General features: G+C 50.3%; 1 protein-coding gene across 7 annotated transcripts in view; it reads left to right on the top strand.

Annotated features, from left to right (window-relative positions):
- The window catches only part of LOC142585313 (solute carrier organic anion transporter family member 74D-like), a 572,676-nt gene that overhangs the window by 512,376 nt on the left and 35,376 nt on the right, over positions 1–24,924 (top strand). For all 7 annotated transcript variants that reach the window (XM_075695987.1, XM_075695988.1, XM_075695986.1 and 4 more), the window contains exon 3: positions 2,077–2,157. The gene's annotated coding sequence lies outside the window, so the exon portion shown is untranslated. The remainder of the gene's footprint in view (positions 1–2,076; positions 2,158–24,924) is intronic.

Below are 24,924 nucleotides of genomic sequence, written 5' to 3' on the forward strand. Positions count from 1 at the left end.
TCCTGCAGACTTTCTTAAAACTGAAACAGCGAGAAACAGCGAAAATATTCGGAAAATGCAGGAGAGAACGGAACGTATGTTCTCTCTTCCTTTTTTTGCCTCTCGCCTGCAGCTTCAGTTAAAAAGATTGAAGATGAATCAGCTTTGCCGCAACTCCAGATCTCTTCATAGTCTAAGTGGGTGGCCACGCGCGCGCGTGGAATGAAATGTTTCTTCCAACAGGAACTAGGTCGACAGCGTGCGCTTAGAAATGCTTTTTCTTTTTTAATTTCCTCTTTATTTCGCGCGCGCATTCTCTCGTTCGAGCGCCACTACGCCTGTACGATCAATTCATCATAGGAACAGTTTCACGGTCGATGCGGCGGAGTCTGCCGTTAACGGAGCTCGCGTTGTACAAACTTTTCTCTCTCTCTCTCTCTCTGTATTTCCGTACGACCCGCATTTCGCGGAATTTCGCGCTAATGCCGCGCGCAAGCACCGCAAGCTCTGCGTGAGAGCTTTGCTTAATTTTTCTCTTTTATTATCGAGACGATACAGAGCAGCAGGTGGCGGACGAATCATGATAGCGTATATATATGGTGGGAGAAATTGATCGCGTCCGTGTGCGAACACCTGTCTTGCGCGCTTTCCCTCTTACCCGACCGGTATGATTGCGAAGCGACGCGGGGGTGTGTATCCACTGCTGGAATGTCCTCTCCCCTCTGCGAGCGGGTGGGCGTGGCTTCCCTTTTGTCTTGGCTTCCCGCTTGCAGCGCAGTAAAAAGTCACAGACCTCATTGGTGGCTGCTTTCGACGCGTTTTTTGCGCCGCGCATTTCGGCCGGAGTTAGAAAACGGTCATGGCAATTTCACCGTTGTGTGTGTGTGTGCTCCAGTTGGAAATCGGCGTCACAAGGTGACGCCACCGGCGTTTCCGCATCTCCGCGCCATTCCGTAGGCGGTAGTATACAGTTCACGGGCCGCGCTAGAACTTCGCCACGTTTTCCCTCGGGTGTGTTTTCCCTCGAACGTTTCTCAGAAGTATGGATATACTCCAGTATATTCGAGATGCGGTGTCCGCAAAGTGATAGTGGTTACAGAGAAACAGATAAAGAGAAAAAATAAACGAGAAAAAGATAAAAATTCCTTATCTCCGTGGGATTCCGTAACCGCCGTAGAGGGCGAGATACGCCTCTCGCTTAAGTAGTGGCCCTTCGAGGAAACGGAACGTCGTTATTTCGTGTCTATTGTCGCGCCTGTGTCGCTTTTGTGGCTTTCACATGCTTCGGTGCTCGCTTACGTCTTCTCTTCCGTCGCTTCTGTATCTCTTCCAACTTGGAGACTTGTTTGCGACCCCCTTATCATCACCTGCCGCTTTTTTTTTCTCTTTCCTTAACGCGTTTTATGCAGGCTATCTTCGCGGCCTCTTTCGGCACAGTTGCGTGCTTTGTAGTCTCATATACTGGCGGGGCCGTTCTGCAAAGCGGAACGAAAAAGAATCTCGGCGGTCTATCACTCCGCCGTGGCACTCTTCTTTTATTTTTGCTTTCCTTTATTCGACGAACCCATATACCCAGAGTGGTTCGCACCACGAGAGAACGACCGCAGGCAGCCTTCGTAACGCTAAGCTTCACACGTGCCAGGCTTCTAATCCGTGTGACGTCGTCGGGCTGTGGGACTACTTCGTGCGTCGCAAGACACCGAGTGACGCAGTCTCGCTCCGCGTGCCTCGACAGCGCTGCACGCAACTCCGCGCGCGACAAAGTGCTATCGATTTGCTCTTGAAACCGCAGCCCGACCTCTTTCTCTCACTCCTAGTGGCCCACGGCGCGCGCACATGTGGCATGCTGTGTAACAGGGGGTGCGTGGGCGTGCGGCGGTCGGTCGCATCGAAACTGGCTCACTCTGCGATGCGCTCATCCTTTAATCACACCACGTGCGGGTGATTTGATTTCTCCCGCATAGTCCACGCGTAAACCGCCGGTGTTGTTGTTGCATCCGTGCGCTGTGCGGCGCGCAGTATAGTTCGGATACCTCGCACACGAGCGAGCTTCCCTCACTCAAGTGTCGGTGGCCCTTTCTCTGTGTCTGACTGCAGGACTGACCTGAAGTGAAAGAAGCAGCGGCGGCGGCGGCAGCAGCAGCAGCAGCGGCAGGGCCTGCAACACCGCGCTTAACGGTAAGCAGTCGTCACTTTTTGCATTTCTGTTCATCAGTGCGTGAAGTTCTTTTGTCGTTGAAATATGTCCGCAGACCCTCCCCCCCCCCCCCAACCCTTTTCTTTTTTCTCACGCTGATTGTTGTAGCGGTGTACCGCGTGTTCCCACGGGGTGACTGTCTCTTTGACGATAGGGGAATTTTGATAAAAAAGAGAGTTTTTCAACTGGCCAGGCTTCACACAGCAGCGGCGGACGTGAAAAAAATTGCGCGATGTTTGCCTATATGATTATTAATTGTACAGCATTCCGAAAATATATTTTAGTCGTGACTTCAGGGGGCATGTTGTAACTGCGGAATTGAAGTCAACCAGTACACGAAGCACAACCGTTTTTTCAGTAGACACTGTGTGCCTCGCACCAGATTCGGGAAGTACTCAGAAGCGAGATGAATAGCTGTTCCTGTTAACATGTTTTTAAATTTTGGGAAAAGAAATAGTACACTGCAGAAATGTGCTAACTAGAACAGCGCAGTGCATTACGCGGAGTCCGTATTTCTCCATGGCGGCCCTAAGCAAAGACACAGCTTCTAGCAAAACGTTATGCTTTGAGTACTGGCCGACTTCGATACTACAACTATAGCATTCGCCCGTAATGTCAATACTTCAGTGTTGATTAGGCGAATTTTGTTAGCGTTCCGACGATTATCGCTGGAATTTCGATGTCCGTCGCTGCTACATGAAGCTTAAGTAAAACTCTTGCTTGGGCTAGTTCGTTCATGCTTGAATGCGTAAAAGCAAGGCGCAAAAGAGCAGAACTGAAGAATGACACAAACGACAGGACCGGTGCCGGTCCTGTCATTTATCTCCTTCTTCAGTCCTGGTCTTTTGCGCCTTGCCTTTACTCGTTCAAATATGAAGCTTGTACAGTGAAAATGGCCATTCTGTCATGAATCGCCTATATTAACGATCGAGACAGTCTTAGCAGAAAAAATAATTTGGAGGACGCTTAAGCTTCGCCTTTAAGAGTGGAACGCGATAGCACTCAAAGATCCTTGACTGCTTCCCACGTTTCCAGGCAAGTGCAGCTTATGTAACCGTAATGTTTACTGGGAAACGCTGGCGGTGAACACTATGCACGAAGGCGAGCTTTCTGGTAGAAACGCGGCCTCTTGCGTGGGCCGCGATGCGACGGAGGCGAGCGCCATCTGGCGGTGTTGCAAGAAGCCGGGTGCGGCGATCCGTGGCCTCCGTGATTCGCGCGCTCCGACGCGCACAAATCTCGGATGCCGTGGCCGGTTTAAATGGATGGTAGAAACGCTAGAAAAGGGGGTTTTTGTTTGAGTTTCCGCGTAACAGAATTATGTTTTCTGGTACGTTCACATTACAATCCGACGCTATCATGTCTGTAGGTTGTGTATAAGTCGTGCTTTGCGATTTTTCTGACGTATTTCACTTTGAGAAATTCAATTAGTTCAGTAACTTCCTTGCGCTGCACGGAGGGTCTGAATGGTTGGGTATGCGTGGTTGGGTTTGCATTGACCGATTGCGGTTTTTGCCGAAGCGACGGTGGACGATGGGTACGGCACGCCAACGCCGGATTTTCTGCGACGCTGGGGCCCTTAACGCTGTCGCGTTAAAAACGCCCGTTACGTGCGCGGGCGTTTTGCCCTCCGGTCTGTTCGTCTCGACGCGAACGTCGAAGGCGGCGTAACTGCTGCGTAACTCTCAGCACGTTGGTTGCCTAATCGAGGCCGGAGCTGTCTATAGGAAAAGTTCAGTGAACGCGTGTGTTCCCTTCGCCCGCAGAGCTTACAAAAGAGAGAAGCTCTCACGATTGGCGAGCGGCAGAGACAATGCGCCTCGGGATACGTGCCGATGAAAGCTCCGTCTTAATCACTTTCGTCGCAACCGTATGTACGCGGGCGGCAGGCGCACCCCTTTCCGCGGCGATTGCGTCACGGTTCACCGCTTCTGAGCACGCGAGGCGACGGATCTGGGTCTCTCATCGCTCGCTTCGAGTATGCGCGCTCTCCCAACGCTCTCGTCCGTTACGCTGTTCTGCAAATAACTGCCGGCGGCGCGCTGTTACTGTATACCTCGGGTGTTTCGCCCCTGGATTGTGTCTTCGCCCCCCCTTTTTTTTTCCTTGCTTCGCCTGACGTTGGTCGTATTAGCGCCGCCATGCGTTACACATACAGCCCACTCACGCGTTCTCCGAACGCATTGAAGCCCCCCCGCCTGTACGAAGAACTGCTGATGTCCGAGTTCCACTTTTAGCATCGCGAGTCAAACGTTGCGCTGCAGTAATTGTTCGTTCCTTTTGGCGGCTATTTCCATCTTAGCGTGCCGCGCCGCCCCAACGCTGCATAGTGACGTTCGCTGCATGATTATAGCTAATGTAAGCGTTTAGCGATGCGCTAGATCCTAGTGATCGAGTGGCACGCGAGCGAAGAAGATGGACGGCGATGATAGGTCTCGCGCGCTGACCTACGTGCAGGCGGCCGCGAAAGTTTTCGGGACGCGGTTTCCCCGCCGCCACAAATGTGGAATCCGGCCGTGTTTACGGCTTGATGTTTCTTACTTAGCGGATCGCGCTGCCTGTAGCAAGCAAAAAAAAAGAAAAAAAGGAAGCTGTAGATTCGACCTTCGAACTCCGGGCTACGTGCCCGGGCTTGACGAGAATTCAGCTTTCTCGCGAACCGCGTGTGGCGTGAGCTTTTGCGGCCAGATTACGTCTTCTGCGTGAACACTAAGATGTCGTACTGCGTGTTCCAGTATTTTGTAGACGCAGAGCGGGTTGATCAATAAGTGGTTCGCGCGGCACGTTTGGCGTTGTTGTAAAGTGGTGGAAAAATTAATCAACGCGAGATAAACAGCCAAACGTTACCCAGTTTATCCCCACAATAAAGATTGCGAATGGAGTGCGTACCAGGGAAGATAGACGTGCGCGTTTTCGCCTGTGCCCATCCCTTACTACGGCCGCCGTGGCGCATATTGTAGTGAACTCGCCGCGGTTGCTTATAGTGGCTATGGAGTTGGGCTGCTAAGCACGAGGTCGCAGGATCGAATCCCGGCCATGGCGGCCGCATTTCGATAGGGGCCAAGTGCGAAAACACCCGTGTACTTAGATTTAGGCAAAATTTCCGGACTCCCCCACTACGGAGCGCGTCATGATCGGATCGTGGCTTTGGCACGTAAAATCCCATATTTTCATTTTAATTTTTTAGCGTTGGATACACCGCTGTACCTTTGGGCTCTACACTCATCGTTAGCTGTCGACACGCTAAGCGACCGCTAGATAAAAAAAACACGATTAATTAGATCTGATTAGCACGTGTTGATACGCAGTGCCCTAATGGTACATTTAAGATATCCCAGGTTCCACGCAATCGATTTGCATTTATTGTTTCCTGATGCGACGTTTATTATTGCATCGCTGTAGTTTGTGGAACGAAATGAAGTGCTCTTCTCCACATAAAGTGTGTTATTGCAGAGAAGCCACCTTTGACGGCTGTTGTTTTTTTCCCTCTTCTTTCTGAAAGGCGTTATCGCAGGCGCTGGGACAATATTCTGACCTGCGCTGTAAATATTTGTGTACCTCCTGGCAATAGTTTCAAGCCCAATAACGTCCGACTGGTCTTTATTTATTAGTTATTATTACTGTAAGGTGTGTAAAAAGAGGGAGCGGGTAGGTGCAGGAATTGTTCTGTAACATTCGCTCTAGCGACGGCCGCGTGCATGTCTATGGTATTTGCTTTTTTTTTTATCCGTCAAGTTTCGGGCAGGTTTCCAACGGGTTCCAAGGCGTTCGAATATAAGCTCCGCCGATGTTTCTGTGCGCGTAACGTAGCCACGAAAGCGGCCGGCACAGCGCTTTCGCAACCTTTCACGTTGGCTGCAGCGGCGGCTATAGCCGTACGCCGAGAGCCCAACCCTTCTATAATTCCGAGCCGACCTACTTTCCCGCTGCGCAGCTTCTCCCATCGGAGCCGCTCCGCAGTTATGCAGCGCGCCGCCGCCGTCGCCGAGACCTTTCGCTTCCACGTGCTCCGTCTTGCGAGAGAGAGAGAGAGAGAGAGAGAGAGAGAGAGAGAGAAATGGCGCCGCGATTCGCTCCCGGCGGCGAAGGAAAGTTGCGGCTTCTTTCTTGAGCTGCCCGTCGGCAGGCGCTCTCGTTTTTTTTTTCTTTTTCTCCTCGCAAACGAAAAGAAGTAGAGGTAAATAAACAGAGAAGTAATCGAAGAGAGAAAGAAAACATTTTAGGCCGGGCGCACGCAAGGGACATCAACGGAGACGAGTTGCGCGACGAGACGGCGACAAAAAAAAAAAAAAAAAGAAAAGCGTGGTCGCGCGGTTTTCTGTGGCTTATATAGCGCCCACAGAATGAGGTGGAGCACGCCGAAGCAAAGAGAAGGAACAGTGGAAGAGGTGTGGCGATAGCCGATTAGAAGAAAAGCGCGCGCGCGCGCGCATGCGCAGGTTCTTTCGTGGCATTCGCGCGTTGCTGCACCGTGTTTACATAGACGCGCAAAACAAAAAAAAAACGCGCGAAAAAAAACGCGCGAAAAAAAGGAAAACGGCGACTGCGCGTGCGTGCGCTATGCGTCCGGCGCGCGACGCTTCGCCACGCGTATTTATCGCGTTTACACGCGCACCGCTGCGTCGCCCAAAATCTAGGCCGCCTCCCAATCACCGTACTTGCGCGTACATCCTCCTCTCCCCCCGGTTCCCGCGCAGCGGCGGCGGGGATTTGCGCGCCGCGATGACCCAAATTGCGCGCGCTTATATATATCACCTGTGTGCGCAAGGCTTACGTATATATTGCGCCTCTGCGCGCGCACTTGCGCGGTCGGTTTCGCCTTCTCCGCTGCCGTTTTGGAGGGCGTGGGGTTTATGGCGGAGGCGGTTCGTGTCTCGACGCGGGCTTGCGGGTGCCGTCGGCTGTTTGCACCGACCCCCCACCGGCCCCCTCCGCGCGCATATGATTGCTGGCGTCTCAGCGGTGTGATGTAGGTGCGCTACGTTTTGCGCCTCCGCGGCGCCTATATTTTTCGCTGCTGCGAAGACGTTGTACGGCGGGGTTTCGTAACTTGGAAGTCGTTTTGTGCCGCCGTCGTAAGAACAGTGGCTGGGGTGGGAAAGACGAAACGTATACATGGGGAAAAAAAAACTCTCCGCGACGAAAGCACACGAATTGGGTGTGTGCGTGTTTGCGTGCGTGCGTGCGCGTTTCATTAGTTATGAAATAGTAGTTGAGTATTTCAATAGAAGCTCAGTAGTGGACCTGGTTTCCAAAAAAAAACCCGATACGCGCAAACTACGCGTAAATCCAAATGTTGCGGGAAGCGAAATTGCTGCCACCGTCACCGAAATGTTTTCGAAGTAAACTTAATATTTCCGCTTGACGGTGTAGCAGGCCGTTCTCTATAGCTTCGTTTGTTGGGCAAAAGTACCTGTTCGCAGAATCACTACACAACATTCTGTTTTGTTTATATAGCAGTTAATACGCTAATGTTTCAGCATTTCCTGACACAATTATGCACTCTCTTTTTTGCGCTGGCTGTAATATTATTTAAACTTTTAAACTGACAGTCATGGATGCATAATTGCATGGCTTTCGATTTCAGCCGTGACTTTTTACCGGGAATTCGGCCCGTTAATTTGATCTATCTCTTCATTCCGGCAAATGGAGCAGGCACGAGGCAGTGATTTACATACCGTGCCACGACACGTCGTCTTGTACGCAAACGCGGCAGAGTTAAAAACTCTTCTCGCCGGTGCAGCGTGCAGATCGTTGCGATAGGGAAAAAAAGGACAAAACAAAATTCCCGCGAGTGCTCCGAAAATGGTCGCACGTCGCAGGACGAGGATATACCTATATGTCGTAACGTTGAAAGGAGATGCCACTGCGTTCGCTTCGAACGCAGACGAGACGCCACGGTATGCTACCCGTATCCTCCCTCGGAGCCACGCGTTGCTAGCGGTATGTATATACGCACCTCGTTTTCTATTCCTCGGATGTGTGTATACCCTACTTATGCGCGCCAACCTCACGGTAGAGGCGCGCGAGTATAGACAGCAAGACGCACGTCGCGTGTCGCAAAAAAAAAAAAAAAAAAAAAAAAGCCGCTGTGGCTCTAAAGCGTCCGTGCGCTCGGAGCGGAGCGCCCTTGAAATTCTGCAATGCGCCTCACGCGTCTTTCTTGACTCGCGGATATGCTTGCATCATTCTCCTCGCACGAGGATCGTGCCGGCATGTGCAAGTGCGGGCGTGTGTTTTTTAAGCGCGTTTACGTATATGGGTGTTTGCATGTGTCATGTGCACATACAGGGCACCAGTTTGACTCGGGCTCCGAGGGGCCACGCGTGGGTGCGCTCGAGTTTGAATTCTGTTACCAGCTTGAGTGCCAGTTCAGATTGAGGGCTGTATTGGGGGGCGAGCTCCACCACTGGAAAAGCTGGCGCCACCGTCGGCGTGACGTGGCATGAGGGATCACGTGGACACAGCGGCCGCGTTGGCTGCTTCGGAAGCGCCAAGCGAGCTGAAAACGAAAGTTTAAAGTCCCGCCTGCGCTGCGGTTCTGATTAAGTGGTGAAGCCTTCCAGCCCAGGGTGTCTGCTTGACAACATTTGAAATCACTATAATAGGTAGTGGCTGCCTTTGGAGGCGTGCAGCATGGTAGGCTACTGCTCGTTGCCGCAGTGCCGGACGTACGCAACGGAGCCCGTAGTCAGCCTTATTCACACGTAGCCGCAGGACAAGAAGCTGCGTGAAGCTTGGCTCGCGAAACTTCGAACCGGTAAACAGCCATCGGCTACAACTCGGGTATATGCCGCAAGCACAGACGCGAGGAAAATTTCTGCTACGTCGCCGGGATTGCCATGTTCGGTGAGCAGCAGAAAACGCGCACTGAGACGTTCGCTGGCGCTCGCTGCCCGGCTAATGTCACGACGGTTTGATATATGAATTTGTTGATGCTAGACACTGGCAAGTTTACTGGAACGGAAAGGGAGTGGTAAGAAGCGCATTAAACGAAGGCATATGGCATATGGCTATGTTTGTGTTATGAATCAACGCACTGGATTGCGAAAAAGAAGCAGCGCGAAATTGCCCGGTGAGTGCATACAGTGCAACGCAACTTTAGAAATAGTATTGAAACGTCCAAAAATTTAGAAGAAAAAAATATTGAAACGTCGCGATGGCACATCACAGTCGCCGTAGGCGTCGAAGTCCCTTGTTAAAACGAAATTGTTTTTGAACAGCTCTGATAACGTCCCGGCAACAACGGTAGCTTGTGGACTGTCAAATGCTCATATTCTGCGATCTAAAGCTCACAGGACGGTGCGAAAACGCTCTCAGTGAAAGTGAAACATTGTGCGCGCGGACATGCGTGCAGACGCTCAGTCGGTCGCCCCGAACCCGTGCGATCGCTGCGTGCATTGAGGCTTCGTTCTGTTATGCGCCATTTGGGTATACAGACCGCCCACTATAATAACACATTTCACATAGTTTGTGCTCAGCGTTTGCCTACCTTTCACGCGAGAAGCCGGTTCGGGAGACTCCATCGCGGCGACCGCGCGCAGTGGCTTTCACTGTACGTATTCGGACGAGCGATGGCGTCTGCAAACGATTCTGTGCGTTCAGTTTGCCCAAGATTATTACATCGGCAGTAATAAAGTTCGCTCGTTTTGAGAGTACTTACAGAAATCTCCAGGAGGACTGCCGCGTGGTGTTCTTACTGAGCGCCGTAAGCGAAACCTGTGAGGAGCGCGCCGCTTGATCCCTCGTACTACGCAAGGGAGGCGCTTCCGACAGATGGCGACTCCGTAAGTCCTCGCCCCCATTACCGCCTTCCCGTCACCTATAGCTATGCCGCTGGCGACTTTGGTGGGTCTGGTTGTGGATCCCGGCACGGAAGCGCGGTCTGTCCACAAGGCTTCTTTTTTTTTTTCTTTTTTTTTTTCGGCTCACCATGGGATGGCTTCTTTTGTGACACTTCACCGCCTCAGCAGCGAGGTGAACTATAGTCGTATAGCGCGCCTCACCGCCAATGGCCGACGTTCTGCCCAGACTCGAGTAGCGTATGTCGCCAGGCTGGAAGCATACATACACAGCCTGACCATCTGACTCGCCCTGCGGGCTTCGTCTTAGCTGGGGCTGAAATTGAAAAGTAGAAAATAATAAAGAAAACGGAAATGAAAGTGCACACGAAAAGATAACTTGTCTTTCATTTCCATTTTCTTTCATTTCAACCACAGCTAATTTTTCCCTGTGCTTTCTTTGGCTTCATTGAGTGCTGGATCTATATAGGTATATATGTGTACACACATATTGTAGAGAAGGATCGGAACGGTATAGTGGGTAGTCCCACTTCTTATGCGCGCTGACCCTCTCGTACGTGGTGAGGCAGTCCTCCACATCGGGACCCGCCGCGGTTGCTCAGTGGCTATGGTGTTGGGCTGCTGAGCACGAGGTCGCGGGATCGAATCCCGGCCACGGCGGCCGCATTTCGATGGGGGCGAAATGCGAAAACACCCGTGTGCTTAGATTTAGGTGCACGTTAAAGAACCCCAGGTGGTCAAAATTTCCGGAGTCCTCCACTACGGCGTGCCTCATAATCAGAAAGTGGTTTTGGCACGTAAAACCCCAAATACTATTATTATTATTATCCACATCGGTGTCAGCTGCGCCAGTGAAGTTGGCAGGGCCGCGGTGACTGGGTGCACCAGGACACGTGGTCGGTGCAGAAGGAGGTGGTGGTTGCTAGGAGGCGTCCTATTGCATGGTGTGGGGATCGAAGTTCCATGGTGGGAGTTTTGAGGGCAAAGCACTCTCCACCAAAAGCGCTGGCGAGGGCGACCCACTACACCGTTCCAATCCTTCTCTACAGTATATATAAGCACGCACCAGCCAGCGCAAGCAAGCCAGGCAGCAAGCCCGAGAGGCGGCGACGAGGCAAAGCCTCGAAGTCCCCTCATGGGAGACCTGAGCCCGGGTCATCAAATTTGCCGGATTCAGAATAAAGTTGTTTCCATCCATCCATCCAGCCAGCGCAGGCGAACAGAACCTCCCAATGAGTTCGAGTGGGGCACGAATCGCTATAGGAGTCCCGGTGAATCGTAGTTTGTGCGAATCTGAACGAGTTCGTGCAAGTCTGTGAATCGCACGTGGCTCAACCTTACAGGCGCCGGTGTTCACGTGATCTGCCGCGGTTGCGGGGGGGCGAGCATGCAGACGCGACAACGAGGGTAATCGCGCACTTGTGCGCGCTCTCTTCCCGCGCGCCTGTATAGTGTTGCAGGTCACGTGGTCTGCTGAGTATGTTGCAGGCCACCTCACATTTGTGAGGCATACACGGCGCGTTTCGTCAACGACACCTGACCATACGCTCCTTCGTCACCGTTGCGACACGAATTCGCTCGAAGACTGTGCACATAAAGCAGGTGCTTCGTTTCCGTGAATGCCATTGTCAGCCTGTGACGTCATCTCCACAGAAGCGGCAGTTCGAGTAGTGCGCGGTGCCAAGGGGCCTTATATTCATATATTTTTTTTTTACTTTTGCCGTCTTCATTAGCTAGAATGCAAAAGCACCTTTCCCAGAAATCCCATTCTCGTGCGTGCCACGTTGGAGAAGCCGCTGAACAGCGCGCTGCTATTGTTAGGCAGCACGCGCCGGTGCTCATGTCAGGCTGTGGAGGAGGTCTTATACGGCGTGGCTATGGCGGCCTTGTTTCGCTTAGCGATTTAAAAGGAAGTAGGCCAGATTACTAGAAAAGAGAACAAGAAAATCGGGAACATTTGCAATGCTTCTCGCCTTCATTCAATCGCTTGAGTCGGGCCTCTCCGAGTACAAACGAATTGACATGTAAATGGGATCCCGTACGTACTCCTATGTATTGGCTTTCTTGTGCTTCTTTAAGTTTCCCAGAGGCCCTCACCTGCGCTGTATGATTCGATCTCGTAAACAGCAAGCTGATGTCGTTTTCTTTCTTTTTTTTCACTGCTTCTGAAGGCTTGTGGAAACCCGCGTGCGATTCCTGACCGTTTATGCTCGCCTTTTTATTCACCATATCTCCGTATACTCTTTACCTATAGAACAACGCGCGTTCGGGGCCGGGTGCGCGCTTTTCGAAGAAAGGCTTCTTTCTTCCCGCCGCTAGTTTTCTCGCATCCTGAACCTTGCGTTGGAACTCCGATTTGCACTCCGTTTCCCCTCCTCGCTCCAGACCCTTTCTTTTGCAAGCGCCTCGAAATGTATCTTACACTTGCTCGGCATATTTTCACTCGGTGTTACAGCGCGCAGCCACGGTTATTAGTGCTTCGTTGCCAACATCCCACGGTGCTCGCGAGAAAACGCGAGAGCGAAGAAAAAAAGCACCCCGTCATCATTATAGGAGGAGTAATCTGTGTGTTCGCCCCTGTTGGGACGCGCCTTGACCGTCGCCGTGCTTACGTCCCCTGCAGTAATGCGACCTTAAGCACTGGTAAGTCGATCCACTCCTCGTGCTAGCTGGATTCGCAGAGGGCCAACGTTTTTTTTTTTTTTTTCATTGTGCGGCTTCTTCACTATGCACGCAGGGCCGCCGTGGCGTACACCCGTAGTTACACTGCGCGCCTCTCGGCCGTTAAGTACAGTCGTGTGCAAAAGTCTAGAGACCACGGCACATGCAATATACATATAGCCGTGCTACGTGAAATTGTATAAAAGCATGGCGCTGATCAAGCAGGCGCACGTACGTGGGCAGCACACTTGATCTCTGCCTTTATGAGGCTGGGAAGAAAAAAAAAAAGAAATTTAGCGGCAAATCTGGTCCATAACATTTTGCACTCATCTGTACAACCGTGAAATAAGGTCCGCGTTTCCGAGAAATTCTTTTTTTCCCCCTTTATTTTCCTTTTTTTTTTTTCTCGCATACTTTCCATTGCCGGTATGCATCCGCGAGACCGAATTCGTGAAGCTTTTTTCGTTCTTAGACGCTGTTTCTGGTTGTTCGGTCGCCTCCGCGTTAATGACGTGTTTGCTGTCTTTGTTGGATAGTTCTTGTTCTTACGAACTCGTGTGTCGTAAACCTCTGCTTCCTCATTTTTCGGGCCCTGGAGCCGAACGCACAAATCTTTTCGTTCGTACGAGAGCTGTTTCCCGTTGTCCGATCGCCTTCGCTGATAAAATGACCTGCGTTATGGTTGACTAGCATTTGCTTTAACTGCCAGTTCTTGCGTAAGAACGTTCTTTCTTTTTTTATGGGTCCGCAGGAGTCCACCTATATGTCACGCTTCCAGCTGTGGTCTTTCGCCCTTTTTATTGGCCAATGATTACAGTAAGCTTCTACTAATAAACTAACAGTGTCACATCTTGCTCTTTACTATATAAACTCGATGAAGTTCTCGTAGTGCCTCCTACAGGTTCTTAAATGATGGTGAATACATTGGCGAGTAGCCGCACGAACAAGTTGTGCTCGGACACAATGCCGCTGATAATTTTTCGACGTGAGAGAACGGCATCATTTTTGAGCAAGTTACGTGAAATGTCGAATTTTGAGGCGGCACGCAGGTTTATTCGCAAAGCGCCGACAAACGATATTGCCGAGTGACCCAATTAAAAGTGTATAAACGAATATTGCGAGTCATGCAAATGCAACAAATGCTTTTCGTTGACACGTGTTTTTTGCTTTGAATACTTGGAGTGCACCTAGAATGTCGACTTTCTTCTTTTCTTTTTTTTTTTTTTTTGCGGACAAATGTTCTTAATTTCGTCGAGCCTAACTTCACGGGAGGCTACTGTATAAAGACTGCACTATACTGTAAAGGGCAGAATTGAAAGCATTCGACGTATAGCACACTCTACTGGAGATTGGTACTAACGGGTCGAAATCAATAGCATGGGAGAACGCGTGCAGAACGCATCGTTGTATCGCCGAACAGTTTTTTACATTACTGTTGAATCGCAAGTACGAAAAACTTTTCTCAAACTCCTCCATGTCGTTTAACTGCGCCACAAGATTCCATTGCTGGTTCCGAAGATCTTATAATTCACGACAGAAGAGGCGCGAACTTGAGAAAGTGTCCCTGGTTTCGCGCCGGCTTTCTTAGCTCTCGCGGTATACTGCACGGAACTATCGAGTCCGACAGCTTCGAGCTACAACGGTTGGGCTCTGTAGCTACTGTAATTTATGGGTGTGATGGCTCAGTGCCCCAAGGCACTTGACACTGTGTGGCGCGCACACAAGGTTGTCGTCACCTGAGCTCGACCTTGTTAACGGCACACCGCCGAGACGATCCTGATTGTTCCGAGAAGTGTTTGTGGGCGCGCCCGATTTGCCCTTAGTATTTGTCGAATCCTATATCACTTTCTTTTTGTTCTTTAATTGTACTCGAGTGTCTTTCTTTGCCTCGGGGGCGTGCGCAGCAAATCCTCGCGTGCACGGAGAACGCGCAGGCAAGCATCGAGTTAAAGGGTTGCACGTTCACGAAGAGAAATTGCGTTCGCTGTCACCAACGGCGCGCAAGGCCTTACGCGCGAAAAAAAAAAAAAAAAAAGAAAGAACAGCTGACAACTGAGATAAAGTGTTGCGAGCCATGGCCTGCATGCCCGATTTGTCGTTTCTCGGAAGCATTTCGGAGAAGCGCGTTTCTCGGAGAAGCGTCCATTTTGCGCAGAAATTAGTGGTGTGGCCGGAAACGTGATCGGCCGCAGCAAGCGACAGCGCTTTCACGGGCTTGCGACACTTCGTGATGATTGGAGAGTGCAGCTCGCGCGTGATCCGTTCGATTGTCGACACAGCTGTACTGCTTCTCGCCCCCCCCCCGCCCCCATCTTTCTTTTTTTGGTTGCCTGTTGCTTCTTGTGGAAACAGTTAGGAACAGGTTTTTGTTGTTCAAGGTAAGCATGACAGATGGAACATCACGTTGCCGCTGCGCGGAGGAGCGCGGGGACATCGACGACGACTGCATGGGTCAGGTGACTCGCGGAGGAGCGGTGCAGGTAGCACTCGAGAGATTGACAGGTGGTTACAAGAAGGCTCGAAAGATGAAGCGATGAGGCGTGACGAATATCTGGGAACCGCTGCAACTGTCAGGATTTCGTGTTAAGCGAACATTCCTCGACTGCTGATCCGGCGTCAATATCGATCTCGCAACGTGTATGCTAATAATTAACAGATAGCGTACGTCGGGATATTATTTAGTCATTCAGTGATGTCACACACGCCAATTAAATGGTGATAGTTGTACCTGGCTTCGCGGCCACTGATGGTCATGCGTTCAAAGGTGGACTCGGTTGCGTGGTACTGATAGGAGATGCTAATAAACTTTAAATAATAATAATAAAAGAAAGAATGTGTGGTGACTTTGCGTCCGTGCCATGATCCATTTGTTAAACAAGAAAATTCGTAATACCGGGTTCCATTGTGCGTGCAGTATACTAGACAAGTATACACCTGCCGCCCTTTCCACGTTTGCTTTTCCATGGCCGCTGCTGAGAATTCTAACGTCATCAAACAATTAGGAAACAAAAAGTTATTGTGACTGCATCGGTTTCCCTTTATTTGTTCGTTAGACAGGAAAATTTGTGAGATCGTGTTTATAACTGCAGGCAGTTTAACCAGAATTATTCCGGCTTGCCACCCTTTCCGCGCTTGATTCCGTACGACTGCTGTTATGAGGTGTGACAGTCATCCTCGAGGGGACGCCGCATTAAGAAAAAAAAGAACGTGGTGACTGCACGTCTGACAGTTATAATTGGTTCGTTAAACCGCGACATTCGTAAAATCCAACTCATAACTGCTTCGAAGTTTCACCATACGTACCTGTCTGGCATCTTTCCTGCGTTGGCTTCGCAGGGCGTGTCGTCCTCGCTAGTCCTCGTGATACCGTTTGTACGAGTCACTATTCGGTAGCTATAACGGGAAAATTCGCGAGCACGGAATTTCATCGCAGTTTCTACCGACAAACCCGCGGTATTTCCCGCTTTTGACTTCGCAGGGATGTGTATTCTTCGAGCGCTCCTTCCTGTCAGTGTTCATACGCGAGCCGGGGATTAGTTCGTTAAACCGAAAAATTCGCAAAATCGAGCTTGGGACTGCGTTGTAGTTCAGCAGAGAAACCTGCCTGCCGTCCATGCCGCTGTCGCGAAGAGAGTGTACCGCGGCCCTCTTTGCTGTCTTTCGGGGAATTTTGTGGGGTCCTTGACGCGGGGCAAACCTTTGTACACAAATGACCTCGACGGCGCCGCGGACAGTGCTGCCGCGCGGCCGCCGCCACCGCCGCGCCTGACGTCACACGTGCACATGTCGCGTCGTCTTCCCATGCTCGGCTGTCAAAAGCTGATTAGTTATGGTCAGAGTGCTTTTGTATACGGAGTGTTGACGCGACCATTTCTTGACCCCTTGAACTCTGCCGCTTATTGGATGATGTCGGCTTGCCTGATTGGTCGGAGTAACGAAGTAGCCCATTGGTGGAGAAAAGTGTCTCTTGGATGCTATGTAAACTTATTTAAGGAATAGTTCGAGTAGTTTTTGGGAGTGAACAAGTAGACAGCAGCAGACGGCGCATCTTCATCAGGCAGGCCGACAACGACGGGTATGACATCGTTCTGTTTGTAGATATTTTTGTACAGTTTAAACTTACGGCAGATGCCAAATGAATAAACCTAGCTATTCAAATGCTACTCTCGCCGTCGTACCTGCGGATTTGGACTTTCCCTTGCCAGAGCTCATCCCCATTCTTCTTCCGTCTCCCTGGTGAGTTGATGCGTCTGATATCTCACGGCTGCGTCACTTCGCTACACCGCGTTCGTTTCTTCGCGGCTTTTGTTACGAAAAGCGTCGTCTACGAGCCTCGCAACTATGAGAAAGAAAGTAAAGAAGAAAGAAAGAAAGGGTCGGCAGAACAGTGAGTCGGCCATGCATTTTGCTGGCGTCTTGCTGTCTTTATTCGGTTTGCAGAGAGCGTGTTGTATGGTATATCCTATACATACGCCTGCTTTCTGACGAAGGCAGGACGCAGCTGGCGAGCGATAACGCTAATTGCTCGAGAGATAGCGAGGCGGTCCTTTCTTTCGAGCCCTGTTCCTTTCTTTCTTCCTTACGTTCTTTGTTTTCTCTCGTCTTTATAGCTTTTCAAGCCGAGTTGTTGTGCGACCTACCTCTCTTCCTCGCAACTTGGAGCGCCACAAGGATTTTCTTTCGTTCTTTCTTTATTTTTTTCCCTGCTTGAGCTGTGCGCTGCAGGAGGTAGCTGCTTTCCGCTTTTTCTCTTTTTAATGAGCTTCGTGTATTCTTGCTTTCTTCGCTGCGCCGAGCCTTGGCACTCTGTGCAGCTCGTTCTGTGTATTGCGTGTTCGCTTTCGAGGCATTGTTCCGTCGTTGTTCGTCTCGCTACGTGCGGTGCCGCGTTTCTAGTGCCTCGATGTGTTCTTTTCTTTTCTTTTTTCATTTCTTTTTTGCTTTTCCAAACAATGGGCTTCCTCGCCCGCGTTTCCCGCGTAATGAATGATGAACGACGCGGGACGCGTAGGGCGAACGTGTCTCGCGTAATGTACGAGTTTCGAGCCTTAAATGGCAGCCGCGGCCACGAAAGGAAGGCAGGACGCGGAGCTTATACTTAAAGAGCGCAAATATTTTCACTTACTGGTCGTAAAAAAAAAATAATTGAAAAGGCGACACTCCTAGATGGCAGCAATGGGCGAGTAGAGATGTCGGAATGAGACACCCATCATTAAACGTGATTACGTCTTTTTCTTTCTTGAAATTTTGTGCTAGTTTCCCATTGAGTAGCAAGTCACAGCGCAGCTGACATTTTACCAGAGTTATTTCTTATTTTTATAGAACTCTGCTTTCTACGTAAGCTATAGTGCGGTAGCTAGCTGGGCCGACTCGCTACATCTGCATTATTACTTACAGCTCGAACAAATAAAAGAAGGAAAAAGAGGAGAGACGAACACGAGCGCTGACTCACGACTGAAAAAAGTTTATTGCTTACAAACATCATAAATTACATAACCTAACCTGACCTAAACTAACATGAGTTGAGCTTAACGTGCGGAGTGAACAAGATGTTGTCACAAGAGCGGTCCTTACGCTGGGACAGTTCGTGAACAGCGTATACCAGTTTGATGTGGGTCATATGAGTAGAGAAGGCAGCCGGTCAGCCAACGGCAGTCAACACTTGCGAACGAAAAACAAAAAAAAAAAATGCATGCAGCTGCTCGAGTACGAGATGATTGATACGAACCGTGATCTACGGTTGTCTCGGGATATATATTTGAACAAGGACCCGGACAGAAATTATTTTCTCGGCATCTGAACTGCAAATCCGAGCCCATGTCTTAGCTGACGGGACTTTTGAGCTCAGATATATTAGTGATATTTAACGTTGCTGAGGACGGTGCTACCGGAGCTTCGGCGAGCCTGTAAGCACAGGCATCAGCTCTGGAGGCAACGCAACCAGTGCGCGTGCAGAGCATTTGTTTGGGCGTTTGTTGCGACGACAAATCTTGCGTTCAACATATCTGCGCGCTATTGTTAACATGTCAGCGGCGACGCAATCATCACATCCCTGTATCTTCTAATTTTGGAACAAAAGAGCAGCGTAACAAAAGAATGTTTCTACACCGTTATAGTTGATCGTATACATCGTCAGAATTGTGCGCCCGTTAGCTTGCTTTCAGCATTGTTTAAAACATTCACCGAGATAACTTGCAATAGTGCACCTGACTTCAGTCAACCAAGAGAACGGGCTGCAGCTTCAGGAGGGGACAGTCTACAATGGATCACGTCCGTGTCATCGATCAAGTAATTGAGAAATCTGCGGAGTGCAATCAATCTCTCTATGTTGCTTTCGTAGATTATGAAGAAGAATTTAATTCTGTAGAGATGCCAGCAGTCATAGAGGCATTGCGTAATCAAGGAGTACAGGAGGGATACGTGAATATCTTAGGCAATATCTGCAAAGATTCCAAGGCTACCTTGGTTCTCCACAGGAAAAGTAGAAAATTACCTATCAAGGAAGAGGTCAGGCAAGGAGACACAATCTGTCGAATGCTATTCACTGCTTGCTTAGAAGTATTCAAGCTATTAGACTGGGGAGGCTTAGGAGTGAGGATCAACGGCGAATATCTCGGCAACCTTCGGTTTACAGATGACATTGTCCTGTTCAGCAACACTAGGGATAAATTGCGACAAATGATTGAGGACCTTAGCCGAGAAAGCTTTAAGAGTGGGGTGGAAGATTAATATGCAGAAGACCAAGGTAATGTTCAATCGCCTGGCAAGGGAGCAGTAATTCATGACCGCCTTTCAGCCTCTAGACTGTGCAGGAGTATGTTTATCTAGATCATTTACTCACAGGGGACCCTGATCATGAGAAAAAAATTTACAGAAGAATAAAAATGGGTTGGAGCGCACACGGCAGGCATTATCAAATCCTTACTGGGAGTGCACCACTGTGGTTGAAAAGAAAAGTGTACAATCATTGCATTCTACCGGTGCTAACACATGGGGAAGAAACTTGTAGGTTAACAAGAAGCTCTAGGGTGGAGGTGGGGGACAAGTTAGGGACCGCGCAAGGAGAGATGGACCGAAAAATGTAAGGCGTAACGTTCAGAGACGGGAGGAGAGCGATATGTAGCAGAGAGCAAACGGGGATAGCCTATGTTCTAGTTGACATTAGGAAAGAAAGAGAGAGAGAGAAAAGAGCTGGGCAGACCATGTAATACGTAGGGCAGATAACCGGCGGGCCATTAAGTTGCAGAATGGGTGCCAAGGGCAGGGAAGCGCAGTCGAGAAAGCCAGAAACACTCGGTGGGGCGATGAAATGAGGAAATTTGCAGGCGCAAGTTGGAATCGGCTAGCGCAAGACAGGAGCAGTTGGAGATCGCTAGGAAAGGCCTTCGTCCTGCAGTGGACATAAACATAGGCTGTTGATGATGATAATACATGGTCACAGGATGGCGCCACCAGCATTGCTGTTGCCAGATACGTCACTTCAAGTATCTCTCCACTCACAGTTCTGATGTGTCATAATAGAGAAAGAGAGATTTAATGGACCCTGGAGAGGTGTGCCTGGTGGCACGCCCATACGTGCTACTCCAGATTGGATCGCTTGTGCGTGTGTGCGTATTATACTAATGTAGATATTCAGATCGCCGCGTATGGGGTGTATTTACGTCAGCGCTGCGATTCTGATGACTTGCATTTCTGATGAGTCTGTGGCGCTGGCACCGTTGTTGACATCCATGGTCTGGCATAAACGCAGTAAGCTGCTCTTAATGGGCAAATGTTTGTAAAAGGCTTTCAAACGCGGAACGGGAAGGATGGGGGGGGGGGCGAGACTGTGCCGTGACCGTCACACGGGAATGCATCGGCGGAACTAGTCGTGCTGCGTGACAAAGGGTTAAAAAAAGGAGGGGGGGAGGAAGGGGGTGCTGGACTATCGTTAAAGAGACGTGACTCTTTATATACACTTGCGCCGTGTTATATAGGATGGAGCGCGTTAAGCGTGTTATCGCGTGCTGGTTAGTTTCGGCACACAGCCGGGGCTGGCGGCCGGAAAGCCTTCGACACTGCAAAACAGACTGCCCGCGCGTGCTTTGGCCGCAACCAAAGCTGTTCGAGTAAAACTTGCACGTCCCTTCTCTCTCTCTCTCTCTCTCTCTCTCGGCGCGCTCGCGTCGCCGTCAACAGCCGAGACGACCGGCGCCGGCGTTTCTTTTTAGTCGGCTGGAAAGCGGAAACGGTTTGGCGTTTTGTTTCTTTCGCTCGAAATGTATTTTACTTCTTCGAGGAGGGGGGGGGGGCCTTTCACTACTCGCTCGCCACCCTCCCTCTACAGTGTAAGTATTGCGACGAGCTCACGTCGTCGTACCTCACGCGCGCTCCCTTCTTCTATTCGCACGCTCGGCTGCTCGGTTTTAGCATACGCCACCTGGGAAAATGGCGTCCCGGAGCTTGCAACTTTGTTGCTACGTGCATGTGGCCCAGCTCACTCTGTCCGGGCGGCCGCTCGGCACGGCTGCGTTATATACGCGTGATTCCTCTTGACGGTAAGGGGGGGGGGGGGTGAGGGGAGGTTGTAGTACGTGTGTATTATACTCCCGAGGAAGGCCTCCTTTCGTTCTGCAGCGGCCGTGAACTGTCTCGCTTGCTGTCTTACGACTTGATTACGCCGGTCATTGTTCGCCGGATTGCGTATAATCTTACCGCCGCTGGCTCGTCGCTGAGCCGCCGATGGTCGGTGTCGTTCGTAAAGCAGGGAGAAGCGCGCCCTCGCTGGTTCGCAGGTCCGAAAGGAAAGTTCTTTGTCCTTAGCCGGGACGTGAACGCACTGCGAACGCCGGGCCGCCCCATTTTTCACGATGGTTCCGAGAGACAGAGAGAGCGAGCGAGATAGAGAGAGATACTGAAGAAAGAAACCAAAAAGAACGAAGGAATGGAGGGTAGAAAAGGAGTGGGCGGGGGGGGGGGGGGGGCATATGCATTGCATTCAGAGTTCTTTGCGGTGGTTATTTCAGAACTTAAATTTGCAGGGAGCGAGATTATCTCTTAAACGAATAGCCAAAAATATATTGCAGCGGCCACGCGTTACGCTTATTTCTCCAATGAGCAGCCTTTACCGGTTAGAGCGTGCCGCGCGGTAGACGATAATGAGAGAATGTAAACGGTGGCTCGCGTTGCTGTTATTGCGTTGGACACTTGCGCTGCTAGCGAATGTCCTGCGACGTGGCTGCTTTAAATTGCTACGGATGCCATTACGTTCTACTGGATGTCGCGAAACGATTGTGTTGGACGGCGTTCTGTTTGTAGACGATTTTAGTGAACATGATGTGTATCTAAACCAAAGAAATGTGTTTACTTCACATTATTTATGCAAGGTCTCCCAACTATCATGCAGCAAGGTTTAAAAATATGCAAATGCCACGTTGCTGGACGGAACCAAGGTAATGTTGTTTGCCGTCACTTGGTGATACTCAGTCTATTTCTTTTTTTGCATTCCGCCTAGTTACATAATTGGTCTTAATTGTCAAGTTCTCACATATTATATTTAGATGAAATGTGTCAGCGAGAAAATTGTAGAGTAACGTGAAAAACTCCCCGATACAGCTTTCTGTTGCTTAATACTTGCTACGTGGTGTTTTCCCGAGCGTGAAAGAAACCCGCGAATACACGCGAAATTGCTGCCCGACTGGCCGCTCAAGGCACTTTGCGTGTATATATGCGACAGCATGGGATTTGCGGGCCCCGGAAAAAGTTTCGATGGTGTCTGCACGTTTGTAGCATGCACCTGAAAAGCTGGCTTCTCCACCATGAGAGTCTTCGAGGGGGGAAGCCAGCTCTTCCAGTGCTTTTGGTTGTACACGTGGTTAGGTTAGCCTGACTAGGGAAATTGTAGAAGCTACCTAGATAGCACGGGCAGCTGGAGATATATGCGTTGGCATGCCTTCTGTGGCTTTAGCAAAGAAAGAGCTTGACTTCTTCGCGTAGACGGCACGCGGCACTTTACCTTCTTCCTCTCTCGACTCTTTCCATTTGCAGATTCAGATGTGTGTGTATATATATGCTCAGGATCCGGAATAAAACCTTAGTTGAAAGTCAGCGCTTGTTCCGTCTCGACCTGTCCTTTGTTCTTACTGCGCTATGTATTCTGCATAACGTTGAATTACCAATATGGCCAGACGTATTCCCTTGTGAGGTTAGTAGTACTACCTGTGTTGGAAGTATACCTATGTGTACATCTTCGCTTACGCGAAAGCGTTACCGTGGCAACAGTATAGGCCTTCGCATTGGTATACACAAACATGCGAGTATTTACACACATTGTTATGCACAGGTTGCGCACTTGCTTCGAGGTATGCAACCTGATTTGCTGTGCAAACAGATTGAACCTTTTCCATCTCTTTTCTACAAACGCGCGCTCGCTCGCTCGCTCGCTCGCTCGCTCGCTCGCTCACTCACTCACTCACTCACTCACTCACTCACTCACTCACTCACTCACTCACTCACTCACTCACTCACTCACTCACTCACTCACTCACTCACTCACTCACTCACTCACTCACTCACTCACTCACTCACTCACTCACACAAGCAAGCACGCGCGGATACGCTGCTACTCTCTTTGTGTGCGACACGCATCAATACACAAACGTATGGGACACGCTTGAATCTTTGAGACTTCGCACTGCGGTATATAATCGCTATGGTTTGGTTCGAGTACCAGCTAATTATCTTGGAAGTCTCCTCGCGATTGACGATGAAGTACCTATTCCCTCGCACTTACTCGTATGCGCCATTTAGCAATTGCGCAACCGCGGACACGAAAGCTCTAGATAGCGTTTCGAAGCGCGCATTGCTTGCGTGCATCGTGCCACTGAAGAAGAAAAATAAAGAGATAGAGAGCGAGAGAGAGAGAAAGAGAGCCGACTCTCTTCCTCTAATCCCGTGCGCGTGCTGATCGCTATCTCGAGCCTGAATAAAATATGAGAGCGACGCATGCGAGGCATAAAAAAAACTGACATTAGGCCGCGGCCGCCGCTCCTCCCTCATCCGGAGAAAGCGCCAGGGTCGACTTCTTCACCGTGCCACGCGCGTGCGTTCCCTTGGCACCGGCCGCCCTCCTGATATCCGTTAATCCGCGGCGCTGAGAGATTGCAATCTGCAGAGAGAGTGAACAGCGCATGCGCCGAATCTGTGCCACTCTTGACTATTCGGGGCCTCGCGTGAGTCGACTGCTCGAAATGTCGTCGGCACATCTGCACGCTTCTCCCGCTGCCTTCCTGGCAAAAAAGAAGAAAAGTGGAAGTACCCAAACGGGCCGTTAGCTGTTTAATTGGGCGTCTCCACCTGCCATTCGACGCGGCGGTTCGCGCAGCGCTTCCTGTGTCGCCCACACCCACTCCCTAAAAGCGTGCAGTATATCGTAGGAGGTGTCGCATGCTTAAGCGGTAGGCGGCCTGCAGGCGGGGAATTGTTTTGATTCGGTACCATCAGTACCATCGTGGGTTGATTATTACTGGGGAAGAAATGAAGACCTAACTTCCTTCATAATTTTTTTGTTTCGTGCCAGAGCATTAGATCCGGTATACGTGAGCATGACTTCACGAACGTCAGAGTACTTTGTAGTAGTTAGGCTTATTTGGTGTAGAAATAATTAACTCTCGGAAACACTTGCTAGGTCGATTCTTTGGTTCCTGCAGAATGCAACGCAGTCCTTTTTACCGATAAACAATTGATCATATTAGAGCAGGCAATGTCGAAATCCGTAACGTTACGACGAGCTGGTTCCAAAACTTCACGGCCGGGCGCTTCGCCACTTTCCCTTTTTGCCTCCCTGTCCTGGCTCACTTAAAAAAGCATCTTTCAAGGGCCGCTTCGCTATCACAGAAGGTTAATTCAAGAATTGAGCCAAATTAGTAGAGACATTCAGATTGTCTGCTATTCCGGCAAACCGGGGCGGTTTGGACCGATTGCCGGATGGTCGGGGGCGTAAACGTGAGCGGCTGGAGCGGTGCAGCCGCCTCGTGGTGTAGAGCTCAACCAGACGAACACAAAGCTAAAATTGCAGTAACCTGCTATGTTCTGCTTCGTTGCTGGTGCAAATTTTCGGCAGCGGCGTAATTGTGAACAGGATTACGCCGCTGTCTAAAATTTACACTCCAGCTAAGGAGAAATAGTAATTGGCTCTGTTTATGTGGTTTACACCCCAGCTAAGGCGAAATAGTAATTGGCTCTATTTATGTGGTTGAGCTTTGCACCCCCCCCCCTTCAGCTGGCGCCACCAATCTGGCCGCTCAC

Source organism: Dermacentor variabilis, chromosome 6, assembly GCF_050947875.1.
Source record: "Dermacentor variabilis isolate Ectoservices chromosome 6, ASM5094787v1, whole genome shotgun sequence".
In the NCBI taxonomy this organism is placed as follows: Eukaryota; Metazoa; Arthropoda; class Arachnida; order Ixodida; family Ixodidae; genus Dermacentor; species Dermacentor variabilis.